Source organism: Nerophis lumbriciformis, linkage group LG34 (assembly GCF_033978685.3).
Source record: "Nerophis lumbriciformis linkage group LG34, RoL_Nlum_v2.1, whole genome shotgun sequence".
Lineage (NCBI taxonomy): Eukaryota > Metazoa > Chordata > Actinopteri > Syngnathiformes > Syngnathidae > Nerophis > Nerophis lumbriciformis.
The window spans coordinates 24,548,034-24,562,506 of record NC_084581.2 but is presented as its reverse complement, the minus strand read 5'-3'; the positions used below and the strand labels follow the sequence as shown (position 1 = coordinate 24,562,506).

Below are 14,473 nucleotides of genomic sequence, written 5' to 3'. Positions count from 1 at the left end.
ATATATATATATATATATATATATATATAGTACTTAAAAATATAGATAATTAGTGCATTTATCCATCCATCCATTTATCTTCTTCCGCTTATCCGAGGTCGGGTCGCGGGGGCAGCAGCCTAAGCAGGGAAGCCCAGACTTTCCTCTCCCCAGCCACTTCGTCCAGCTCTTCCCGGGGGATCCCGAGGCGTTCCCAGGACAGCCGGGAGACATAGTGCATTTAAATACAATAAAATTTGGTGATTTGGTAAAATTTCGGTGATTTGGTAAAATTGCAAACAGCTAAAATGATGTACAAAGCAAACTATAACCTGCTACCAAAGAATGTACAACAATTCTTCTCAACTAAAGAGGAGAAATATAACCTTAGAGGAAAAAATAATTTAAAACATTTATATGCACGTACAACACTTAGAACTTTTAGCATATCAGATGTGGAATTAAATGATGGAATGGATTAAGTAAAGAAGTTAAAAATTGTACTCATATGATCCAGTTCAAGAGGTTGTTCAAAATAATAGTGCTTACAAAGTACAAAGAAGAAGAATTATGAGAAATATTTCCAACCTTATTGGGAATAAGATATTCTTCATCTCAGTATGTTAATAATGACCAAATTAATTAATTAAATATTACAAAACTGTTGTGTATACTAATTCATAGATGTTATTTTATTATATAAAAAGGTCAGTAAATTATTCTATATATTTGTAAACGCTCTGAAGTGGGAAAGGGGTAGGATTAAATAAGCTTTGCTTCTTCCTACTCCTTTTCGGGCATGATGTAAAATGAAATGATATGAAATTGTGTGATGTATTATGCTGTAAGTGTGTTCATGTTCGAAATAAACTAAAGAAAGAAAGAAAGAAAATAAATGATGTTTGGCTCTAATACACATTCAATAATATACACAATATGAATGCACTATACAAACAATTGTAATGTATTTAAGAATGATGACACACAATACTTAATTAATATGTTAAATACTTTTCCACATATAAAAATGAAATAAATGGATGATTTTGTCAAATTCATAACAAAAATACATTGTTACCAAGAAACATTTGACTTGCATTTGTTTATTTTTTAACACAGTTTAAAAAAATGAATAATGTTTTATAAAAGTAATATGAGCATATGATAAATATGTTACAATGGATACATGTAATTACAAAAAAGATGTATTCACGACTTTATTTACATGACTCAAATGTATTTTAAATGCATTATAAACCCCCATTGAAGACGAGTAATCATAGTAGACGTGTAACTGCGGTGATGCTAATAGTTGCGTTAATGGCGGTGTTATGTGAAGAAGGTGTCCTGGAGTCAACCATGTTTTGGATGGTGAGTGCAGCGTGAAAACGTAACAGGATGTGGTTTCACTGCTCAAACCGCGTTCACACCCCGACACGTTTAACCCTTCAACATTTGCACCGCCGCCAAGCTAGCAACAGCCACACGACACGCGTGGATAGACAGGGTGGATGTATCTTACACGTTAATAGCGCGAGTAGTTTGCAGCTCGGAGACAAATGAGCAACACAGCACAGCGGATCGAGTGCAAGGGAAGGAAAGTACTCACCTTTTTTGCTGCCTTCTTGCTCGATCCGGCATATAAGTTTTCTCACATTGTATCCTCCCGCCTGATACTTGTCCTCGCGATTATGAAGTCCCGGTACACGATACGACCGTGATTGTGCAGTCCGCTGCTGTGCACGGCGTGCTGCTGTGTGGTGTTACACTTGACTGGAACGCCCACATTGTTGACAGTCGTCCGCTGACGTCATCCCGTCCGCTCATTCACAACATGGCCAGCGTCGCCGCGCCTTGGCGTCGCTGCGCTGCGCGAGCATGGGAGTCCCCGCTTCAATGTGCGCAGCTCGACGTGGAGAATGGCTCCGACTACGTTACTATTTACGTTACTACGTTACGCGCTAAGCACGGAGGCCCCGCCCTTCGCGTACACACACAGCAGCAAAAGATGACACGAGGCAATTTTTTTGCCTTACAACCGTCTTCTGAAACAGCTAACACTCCTACAATATTTACTTTTATATTTATTGTATAATACATTTCTATGTAGAAATGATTCAAGCTTATTATGCAAAATGAAACTTAATGATTAACTAATAAAAAGCCATATTAACACTTGAAATACACACATATATATATATATATATATATATATATATATACAGAGGTGGGTAGAGTAGCCAGAAATTGTACTCAAGTAAGAGTACTGTTACTTTAGAGATTTATTACTCAAGTAAAAGTAAGGAGTAGTCACCCAAATATTTACTTGAGTAAAAGTAAAAAGTATGTTGTGAAAAAACTACTCAAGTACTGAGTAACTGATGAGTAACATACACACTCATATCATATATATATATATATATATATATATATATATACACATACATACATACATATACATTGATATATACAGTATATAATTTATAAGTATTTATTTTGCTGTTTTTGTTTACATGTTAAAGGTGTTTTAATGAATATACATGCATGTTTAACATATAGATTCCTTTCTTTAATGAAGACTAGAATATAAGTTGGTGTATTACCTGATTCTGATGACTTGCGTTGATTGTAATCAGACAGTCGTGATGATAACGTCCACGTTTTCAAATGGAGGAGAAGAAAAGTTCCTCCTTTCTGTCTAATACCACATGAAAGTGGTGGGTTTTTGGCATCCTATTTGTCCAGCTTCCATATTCGTTTTTATACACTTTACAATAAATATATTGGTGTCAAACTCCGTAGCTTGCTAGCTTGTTTACGCTGGCTTTCGGAGACTCTTGTTTTGAAAGCGCAGGCGCGATGGCGCGGCGCTTTTATTGTGAAGACATGCAGGAACGTCCTCATGTGCGGTCAGTCTTGAGGCTTTTGACGGTACGGTTGAAATAAAACAAGTATCTTTTTTCCTTCACACTTTTGATTGATTGATTGGAACTTTTATTATTAGATTGCACAGTACAGTATATATTCCGTACAATTGACCACTAAATGGTAACACCCCAATAAGTTTTTCAACTTGTTTAAGTCAGGTCATGTGACCACCTGGCTCTGTTTGATTGGTCCAACGTCACCAGTGACTGCATCTGATTGGTGGAACGAAGTGAAACGTCACCAGTAAGGCAGGCACTTTGAAGGTCTGTCTGACAGACCAAAACAAACAAAGCGTGCATTAACAGATCGATAAAAATTAGTAGCGAGTAGCGAGCTGAATGTAGATAAAAGTAGCGGAGTAAAAGTAGCGTTCCTTCTCTATAAATATACTTAAGTAAAAGTAAAAGTATGTTGCATTAAAACTACTCTTAGAAGTACAATTTATCCCAAAAGTTACTCAAGTAGATGTAACGGAGTAAATGTAGCGCGTTACTACCCACCTCTGTATATATATATGTATGTACACACACACACACACACACACACACATATATAAATATTTATGTATGTTAAGATTGATCTGCGCTCTTACTCTGTGTAGGTTTGTTGTGATGTTTGGCTGTTATAGCGCATGTTCCCCACTTGGGGCGCTCTGGTGCAGCTGTGTTGTATGTTACGAAGAAGAATAATAAAGTCTCCTCGTGCAAGAGGACGTTCATCAGACTCGATGCAAGTGTCGTTCATGTGCACGCAGAAGAGAACTCCACGAAGCTCAAACACCTTAACAGGTTATGGTGCCCAGGAACCCCAGAGATTCCAGCCAACTCAAGCAAACAAGGCCAGGTAGCGTTGAGTCGACGAACGGACAGAGAAGCCAAGAAAGTTTGCAGGTGTGGACTTGAGCTAACAGAGGAGAACTGCTTGACCAAGGATAAAGGTATTGCAAACGTGAAGTATTACACGGAGCATAAAAGTGACTTTAGCCAATAAAGTAGCGTGTACCCTCGAAGAAGAAGTAACCGCGGTAAAGTTTGAGCTAATTAGCATAGCATAGCGCTAAAGTGCGGAGCTTAAACAAATATGGCGGCTCGTACTACTGGAGCAGTATCCCCGCAACTGTACTTTGATGGATCCGAAAGCCAGTATGACCTTTGGGAAGCAAGATTTTTGGGACACTTACATATTTTAAAGTTGAAAGACACTGTTCTAAATGAACCAGTAGGAGAAGAGCAAGCAGCAGCGGACAGAATAAAGAATCCAGACTGCTATGCAGAGCTCATCAGGTTGATCTATGATAAAAGCTTGTCTTTAATAAGACATGATGCTGCATACGATGGCAGGAAAGCACTGACAATACTGAGGGACCATTACTCAGGAAAAAGCAAGCCACGAATAATCAACCTGTACACGTCCTTGACAAAACTACGGAAAGCAGACAGAGAGTCAACTACGGACTACATCATCAGAGCAGAAAACCTGATTTCAGCACTTGATGCCGGTGAGACTCTCAGTGATAGTCTGATCATAGCCATGATTCTTGGAGGCCTACCTGACTCTTACAAGCCATTAGCTGTACATTAAACGCAAAATGAAGACAATGTGACATTTACAGATTTCAAAAGAAAATTACGTATTTACGAAGAGTCAGAGAAAATTAGTACTGCTGAGCCAACAGACAATGTGATGAAAACGTTCACAAAACAAGATAGAAATATCCAGAAGAAGTACACCAGCAGCACTAAAAGTAGAAGTGAAGATGGAGATCTGACATGTTTCAAATGTGGATTAAAAGGACACAGAGCAAGAATGTGTATCCGAAAAGTGTGGTGCAACTTTTGTAAGAGCAACACACACCAAGAAACCATATGCAAAAAGAAAGATAAACGAGACAATGTCAGAAAGGTTACTGATGAACAATCCAGTGATTACCTCTTCAAAGCAGCACAAGAAGAAAGGGAGTCAGCACCCAAAATAAAGATGAAAGGCATTATGGTGGATGCAGGAGGGACATCCCACATTGTAAATGATGTAAATAACTTTACAAGCTTTGACAACACTTTTCAACCAGAGACTCATTCAGTGGAACTAGCTGATGGGACAAGATGCAGTGGAATGGCCCAAGGAAGAGGAACAGCAACGATACATCTAGTGGACAGCGATGGACGACAGCACAGGGCACAACTACGAAATGCTCTGTACATGCCCTCATATCCCCACAACATCTTTTCAGTGGCAAGAGCAGCCGACGGAGGAGCAATCATAACTTTCAAGAAAGGAGAGAGCCACATGATCACTAAAGATGGTAACAGATTTAACATACACGAAAATGAGAAGCTATATTATCTACCAACTGTTGATGCAAATGAAGATCAGTGTAAAGTTTGTCATGACGTACAAACATGGCACGAGATTCTAGGGCACTGCAACTATGATGATGTAATCAAACTCCAAACTGTGGTCAAAGGTATGGTAATTAAGGGAAATGTTGTTAAGCCAGATCAGATGTGTGAAATATGTACAAAAGGCAAGTTTACCCAAACGAGAAATAGGGAGCTAGATGCTAAAGCAAATAAACCCCTGGAGTTAATCCATACAGACCTAGCAGGGCCAATGAAAACTGAAAGCATAGAAGGACACAAATACGCACAATGTTTCACAGATGACTATTCAGGTGCTGTATTAGTATATTTTCTTAAGTCAAAAAGTGATGCAGTAGCTGCAACAGAAAAGTTCTTAGCAGATGTAGCACCCTATGGAGATGTGAAGTGTATACGTTCAGACAACAGCACTGAGTTTACAAACAGAGAGTTCCAAATGTTACTAACAAAGAACAAAATGAGACATGAGACGTCAGCGCCTTATTCGCCACACCAAAATGGCACAGCAGAGAGAGAATGGCGAACACTGTTTGACATGGCTAGATGCTTACTGATAGAAAGCAAACTACCAAACTATTTGTGGAACTATGCCATTCAAACAGCAGCTCATGTTAGAAACAGGTGTTACAATAGACGGACAAAGAAAACAGCATATGAGTTACTTACAGGAAAAGTACCAAATGTGTCACAAATGCAAAAATTTGGGTCTACATGTTTTAGTTACAAACAAGAAAAAGGAAAACTAGACTCCAAAAGTGAGCAGGGCATTTTCATAGGATATGATAAAAACAGCCCAGCCTTCCTTGTATATTATCCAGAAATGGAAAAGGTCCAAAAGATCAGATTGGTGAGATTCGCAACCAAAACAAGTGTAGAGAGAGAGACACAAACTTTGGAGCCATACGCAGGACATGACATTGGCAACAGAGACAATGCAGTCTGTGACAGTGACCAGAAGGATGAGGACAGAGTTCAACCTGAAAACAGAACTGAGGATTTAAATGAGCAGGAAGATGTGGAACAGTCAGCGGCAAATGCCGAAACAGAAATCAGAAAGAATCCATTCAGGATAAAACAAAAGCCAGCTTATTTACAAGATTTTGAGACTGATGATTCATTGGACAGATTACAAACATGCGTTGATTTCTGTTATCGAGCAGTTTGTGACATTCCAGAAACTTATCAGGAAGCCGTGTTATCATCCAAGTCAATGCACTGGAAAAACGCCATGGATGAGGAGATGAACTCACTAGTGGAAAATGACACATTCCAGTTGACTGACTTACCACCAGGTAAGCGAGCTTTAAAAGCAAAGTGGGTTTATGCACTCAAAACAGACACAGATGGATCTAATAAATATAAGGCAAGATTTGTTGCCAAAGGATACGACCAGAAAGTAGGAACTGATTACGAAGAGACGTTTTCACCGACAGCTGACATGTTAAGTGTAAGAATTCTCATGCAGAAGGCGGCACAGGAGGACCTAATCTTACATCAGATGGACGTGAAGACCGCGTATCTGCACGCACCCATAGACTGTGAAATCTATTTAGAACAACCACAAGGATACGAGAAAAACTCTAACACTGGTGAAAAACTGGTATGTAAACTGAACAAATCATTGTATGGACTCAAACAGTCGGGCAGAAACTGGAATACAGTGTTACACACCCATTTATGTGAAAATGACTTTGTGCAAAATGAAGCAGATCATTGTGTGTACACAAGAGAAAAATATGGTCAAAAGGTAATACTTATTATTTGGGTAGATTACCTTATTTTAGCTGCTTCAAGTGAAAAATCAATGCAGGATGTAAAAAGAATGTTAACTCAGAGATTCAAAATGAAGGATTTGGGAATCCTAAAACATTTCTTAGGAATAGACTTTGCACAAACAAATGGACTAGTCAAAATGTCACAAGAGAGATATGTGAAAAAGGTTTTACAAAGGTTTGATATGGAAAATTGTAAACCAAGAGAAACTCCTTGTGAACCAAAACTTGATTACGCAGAAAATGCTGAAAAGTTGAAACAACCAAGACAGTACAGAGAAGCAGTGGGAAGTTTAATTTACTTATCAACATGCACTCGGCCTGACATAAGCTTTGTTGTGAGTAAACTATCCCAACACTTTAATGAACCTACTATGGAACATTGGAATACAGTGAAACATGTATTCAGATACCTAAAAGGTACATCAGAACAAGGACTTAACTTCAAGAAGAATGTAACTGAAAGACTCGGTCTGACAGTTTACTGTGATGCAAGTTGGGCATCAAATGAAACAGACAGATGTAGCACATCAGGCTATTGTGCAACTTTGTGTGAAGGCAGTTCATTCATTTCATGGAAGATGTTCTTGAAATATTGTTTACATATTGTTTTAACACAGTGAGCTAATAGCGAGTGGGGGTGTTAAGATTGATCTGCGCTCTTACTCTGTGTAGGTTTGTTGTGATGTTTGGCTGTTATAGCGCATGTTCCCCACTTGGGGCGCTCTGGTGCAGCTGTGTTGTATGTTACGAAGAAGAATAATAAAGTCTCCTCGTGCAAGAGGACGTTCATCAGACTCGATGCAAGTGTCGTTCATGTGCACGCAGAAGAGAACTCCACGAAGCTCAAACACCTTAACAATGTACACACTTGAAATGCTTACATATATACAGTATATATATATATACACACATACATACATATATACACACTTATATATATCCATCCATCCATTTTCTACCGCTTATTCCCTTCGGGGTCGCGGGTGGCGCTGGCGCCTATTTCAGCCTATTTTCCACCATAATTTACAAATAAATTATTTAAAATTCCTACAATGTGAATTCCTGGATTTTTTTTCACATTCTGTCTCTCACAGTTGAAGTGTACCTATGATGAAAATTACAGACCTCTGTCATCATTTTAAGTGGGAGAACTTGCACATTTGGTGGCTGACTAAATACTTTTTTGCCCCACTGTATATACATATATATATATATATATATACATATATATATATATATATATATATATATATATATATATATATATATATATATATATATATATATATATATATATATATATGTATATATACCGTATTTTTCGGATTATAAGTCGCAGTTTTTTTCAGAGTTTGGCCGGGGGTCCGACATATACTCTGGAGATACTTATGTGTGAAATTATTAACACATTACCGTAAAATATAAAATAATATTATTTATCTCATTCGCGTAAGAGACGAAGCAAATGTCAGCAATCGTCTCACACACGTCAACCAATAAGAATTCGGCGGGGACGGGTCATGGCAAAAGTGCATTATGCGTCATGGCAGAAGTGCATTGTGGGTCATGGGATGCTAACTGCTACTGCTACACAGCACACTGCTACAACATTGGCGGTAACTTATAAAAACTGAGAAGGACTGAACAAAAATGGCACCGAAAAGGAAATCATATACTGCAGATTACAAGCTGGACGTAGTGAAATATGTAGCAGAAAACGGCGATCGAGCAGCAGAAAGAAAGGGAGCGGCACATACCAGGAGCGACAACAAGAAAGAAGATTTCATCGGATTTAGCGATCAGGAGTGACAGATTGTTTGGTAAACGTATAGCATGTTCTATATGCTATAGTTATTTGAATGACTCTTACCATAATATGTTACGTTAACATACCAGGCACGTTCTCAGTTGGTTATTCAGCCTGTTGTTCGCTATTCTTTATTTATTTTACATTGCCTTTCAAATGTCTATTCTTGGTGTTGGATTTTATCAAATACATTTCCCCCAAAAATGCGACTTATACTCGAGTGCAACATATAGATGTTTTTATCCTTCTTTATCATGCATTTTCGCCCGGTGCGACGTATACTCCGGAGCGACTTATAACCCGAAAAATACGGTATATATATATATATATATATATATATATATTGTGTGGGGGGGGGGGGCCTGCGGACCTCCAGCGAAGCGGGGTTAAAGGCAGCGGTCAGGAAAGAGAGGAAGTTGTTGATGATAGAGAACAAGTACGAGCACGAGCATGAGAGAGAGTGAGGACTGACACGTAACGCAAGGACTGAGAAGGAACACAAAAACATTTATTGAAAAATAAATCACAGTTCAAGACCATGAATGCAGCTGTCATGTCCTTGGGGGGTGATCCAACGGACCCAGAAGCAAGAGGCTTCCACAATATATATATATATATATATATATATATATATATATATATATATATATATATATATATATATATATATATATGTATATATATATATATATATATATATATATATATATATGTGTACACACACACACACACACATATATATATATATATATATATACATATATATATATATATATATATATATATACATACATACACAATGATACAATGTTATGCAGAAGTGTACATATAACCATTCTATAGACCAATGATACCATTTATAGTCTTGGTGGGGAGTAGGGCGCAAAATGTTTTAAATAATATACACACACACACACATATATATATATATATATATATATATATATATATATATATATATATATATATATATATATATATATATATATATATATATATACGACTTGTTCAGGGTGTACCCCGCCTTCCGCCCGATTGTAGCTGAGATAGGCTCCAGCGCCCCCCGCGACCCCAAAGGGAATAAGCGGTAGAAAATGGATGGATGGATGGATATATATATATATTTATATATATATATATATATATATATATATATATATATATATATATATATATATATATATATATATATATATATATATATATATAAAAAAAAAATATATATATATAAATATATACACACAGTATAGGCCAAACGTTTGAACGCACCTTCTCATTTCATTGCGTTTTCTTTATTTTCATGACTATTTATATTGTAGATCGTCACTGAAGGCATCAAAACTATGACACCTGTGAAGTGAAAACCATTTCAGGTGACTACCTCTTGAAGCTCATCGAGAGAATGCCAAGAATGTGCAAAACAGTAATCAGAGCAAAGGGCGGCTACTTTGAAGAAACTAGAATATAAAACATGTTTTCTGTTATGATCCGCTGCCCGGATCATATTCTGTTTATGTTTTCAGTTCACTTGTGTTCTCAGCATCTGTTGAGTTTGTGTGTCTTAGTTGCCATAACGGCAGATTACAGTCATCTGCCTCTGGTTAGTGTTCCGGACCCGCACCTGTTACCCGGGCACTAATCAGAGGGCTATTTAGTTTACGCGCTGGCCTCACTCGGTCTGTTGGTCTTGTTTGCTCCCATGCAACAAGTTACGCTCTTGGTTACGCTCATAGTCTGCATTTTGATATTAGTATCTTTTGGCTACCCTTTTGTTTTCCGTGCCGTGGGCACCGCGCAGCATATTTTGTTCTGCAACTAAAATAAATAATTTAGTCTCACCTGCAAGCCGCTTCCTAAAATCCCTCTGCATCTTGAAAAGACGACCTCTGGCATCACAATGCCACGCAAGCATAACAGTTTTCAGTTATTTAACCTTTTTTTGTTAAATACATAACTCCACGTGTTCATTCATAGTTTTGATGCCTTCAGTGACAATCTACAATGAAAGTAAAGAAAACCCATTGAATTAGAAGGTGTGTCCAAACTTTTTGGGCTGTACTGTATTTATATATATGTTACAGCCTTATTCCAAAATTCTACACACAATACCCCATAATGACAATATGATATTTTATTTTTGCAAATTATATCTATATGTACATATATACATACATATTTACATTTATACATATATACATACATGGATACACATATATACATACATATACACATATATACACATATATACATTCATATACACATATATACATACATATATACACAGCGTGTAAATGGAATAAAACAAACAACATGTTTACTTGACCCACTTCCTGGGAAACTTATCAAGGAACTGTTTGTAATATTAAGACCATCAGTGCTAAATATTATAAACTTATCACTTTCCTCTGGCACTGTTCCCCTAGCATTCAAAAAAGCGGTTATTCATCCTCTGCTCAAAAGACCTAACCTCGATCCTGACCTCATGGTAAACTATTGGCCGGTGTCCCATATTCCGTTTATTTTGAAAATCCTCGAAAAAATTGTTGCACAGCAGCTAAATGAACACTTAGCATCTAACAATCTCTGTGAACCTTTTCAGTCCAATTTCAGGGCAAATCACTCTACGGAGACAGCCCTCGCAAAAATGACTAATGATCTGTTGCTAACTATGAATGTTGATGCGTCATCTATGTTGCTGCTTCTTGATCTTAGCGCTGCTTTCAATACCGTCAATCATAACATTTTATTAGAACGTATCAAAACATGTAATTTGTATGTCAGACTTAGCCTTGTCGTGGTTTAACTCTTATCTTACTGACAGGATGCAGTGCGTCTCCCATAACAATGTGACCTCGGACTATGTTAAGGTAACGTGTGGAGTTCCCCAGGGTTCAGTTCTTGGCCCTGCACTCTTCAGCATCTACATGCTGGAGCCAGGCCTGGAGGTGGGGCACGATGGCCAGCGCCCGGCCGGGCACAGCCTGAAGAGGCAACATGGGTCCCCCCTCCAATGATTTTAGGTTGTCCTGAAGAATTTGGAGATAATCCTCCTTTTCCATTGTCCCATTTACTCTCTGTAAAGCACCAGTTCCATTGGCAGCAAAACAGGCCCAGAGCATAATACTACCACCACCATGCTTGATGGTAGGTATGGTGTTCCTGGGATTAAAGGCCTCACCTTTTCTCCTCCAAACATATTGCTGGGTATTGTGGCCAAACAGTTCAATTGTTGTTTCATCTGACCACTGAACTTTCCTCTAGAAGGTCTTATCTATGTTATATATATATATATATATATATATATATATATATATATATATATATATATATATATATATATATATATATATCATAGGCATCCGTCCGTCAGTAGTGACGATGGGTTGCACCTGGGGGAGTTCATTCTTTCTTGCAGCGGCGGCTGTGGCTGTACAGCCCCACTCTGGAGTGACAGTCTCTGGTGCAGTTGGCGCAGACGTATGTGGAGGGTTCTGACACAGGAGCATATCCCGCGTCACGGAGTTTCCGCTTTTGTCTCCTCGCCTGCAACAAGGAGATGTGCTTCTCCTCGGCACGGCGGGTTCCTGTAGCAACAGTGTGCCTCCAAACGTCGCGGTCTTTTGCAGCTTCCTCCCAGTTGTTGTGGTCGATGCCTGCCTGTTTCATGTCACGTTTACACACGTCCTTGAAACGCAGTCGGGGGCGACCAAGGGGTCTGGAGCCGGTTGACAGTTCGCCGTACAGAACAGCTCTGGGGAGCCGGCTGGGGTCCATCCTGTGGACATGGCCAAGCCATCTGAGGCAGCGTTGGCTGAGCATGGTGAACAGGCTGGTGGAGTGAGCACGATCTAGGACTTCCATGTTGGGAACTTTGTCCTGCCATGAGATTCCCAGGATGCGGCGAAGACAGCGCAGGTGGAAGCTGTTTAGCTGTTTCTCATGTCTGGTGTAGGTGGTCCAGGCCTCGCTGCCATACATCAGTGTGCTAATGACGCAGGCTTGATAGACCTGGAGTTTAGTGCGTGTGGATAGCTGGTTGTTCGACCATACTCTTTTGGACAGCCTGGCCATCACTGTGGCAGCTCTCGCAAGACGGGTGGCACGTTCTGTGTCGAGTGACAAGTCACTGGAGATTGCGGATCCAAGGTATGTAAAGGTGTTGGCACATTCCAGAGTCTGATTGTCGACGGAGATGGAGAGTGGAGTTTCAGCATCTTGGCCCATGACATTGGTCTTCTTTAGGCTGATGGTGAGACCAAACTCTTTACAGGCAGATGAAAGCCTGTCCATCAGCCTCTGGAGCCCAGACTCGGTGTGGGATACTAGAGCTGCATCATCAGCAAAAAGCATTTCTCTCAGGAGGACACTGGTCACCTTGGTCTTGGAGCGCAAACGGGCAAGGTTGAAAAGTTTCCCATCAGCTCTCGTGTGTAAGGAGACACCTTCAGAACATGTGCCGAAAGCAGTAGACAGAACGAGGGAGAAGAAAATTCCAAAGAGGGTTGGTGCAAGAACGCAGCCCTGTTTTACGCCGCTGTGGATTGGAAAGGCCTCTGATGTTCCTCCTTCCCAACAGACGGAACCCTGTGTGTTTTCGTGGAATGATCTTATGACGGCAAGGAGTTTTGGGGGGCAGCCGATCTTTGCAAGCATCTTAAAGAGACCATCTCTGCTGACAAGGTCAAATGCTTTAGTGAGATCAACAAAGGCGAGATACAAGGGTCTCCTCTGTTCCCGGCACTTCTCCTGCAGCTGCCGAAGGGTGAAAATCATGTCCACTGTGGATCTTGCTGCCCTAAAGCCACATTGTGACTCAGGGTAGACACGTTCTGCAAGGAGGTGGAGTCTAGCAAGGGCGACACGAGCAAAGACTTTCCCCACGATGTTAAGCAGGGAGATGCCGCGGTAATTATTACAGTCACTACGGTCTCCCTTGTTCTTGTACAGTGTGACAATCTTAGAGTCACGCAGATCCTGGGGGACGGCTCCATCATTCCAACAGAGGCAGAGGAGATCGTGAAGGTGCGGCAGTAAGGAAGGTTTCCCAAGTTTTATGACATCAGGTGTTATCCCGTCAGCACCTGGGGCCTTGCCGCATGCGAGGTTGTCAATAGCTTTGCTGAGCTCTTCCTGCGTGGGTTCCTTGTCAAGCTCCTTCATAACAGGCAGGTTTGCAACTCCATTCAGACCCTCCTCTGACACAATACTCTCAGTGGCATATAACTCCGTGTAGTGTTCGGCCCATCTTCCCATCTGCTTGTTGCGGTCGGTGATGACTTCACCAGACTTGGCTTTCAGTGGTGCTGTTTTCTTGATGGACGGGCCAGTTGCTTGCTTTATCCCCTCATACATGCTCCTGATATCTCCCGTGTCCGAGGCCCTTTGTATGTTTGAGGAGAGCTCAAGCCAGTAGTTGTTGGCACAGCTACGTGCCATTCGCTGGGCTTCGCTCTTGGCCTTTCTCAAGGCGTCAAGGTTCCTCTGTGAGGGGTTTCCCTTGTGCTTGAGGAAAGCGGTACGCTTTGCCTCTATAACTGGCTCCATCACTGCAGCACTAGCCTCAAACCAGTCTGCATTTCTTCTCGTTCTCTTCCCATATGTTGCAA

The 14,473-nt window shown here is 40.0% G+C and overlaps 1 protein-coding gene across 1 annotated transcript in view; it reads right to left on the bottom strand.

Moving 5' to 3' along the window:
• The window catches only part of bach2b (BTB and CNC homology 1, basic leucine zipper transcription factor 2b), a 148,633-nt gene extending 146,798 nt beyond the window's left edge, over window positions 1–1,835 (bottom strand). Inside the window, exon 1 of the mRNA XM_061929847.2 lies at window positions 1,589–1,835. The gene's annotated coding sequence lies outside the window, so the exon portion shown is untranslated. The remainder of the gene's footprint in view (window positions 1–1,588) is intronic.
• Between the last annotated feature and the right edge of the window lie 12,638 nt (window positions 1,836–14,473).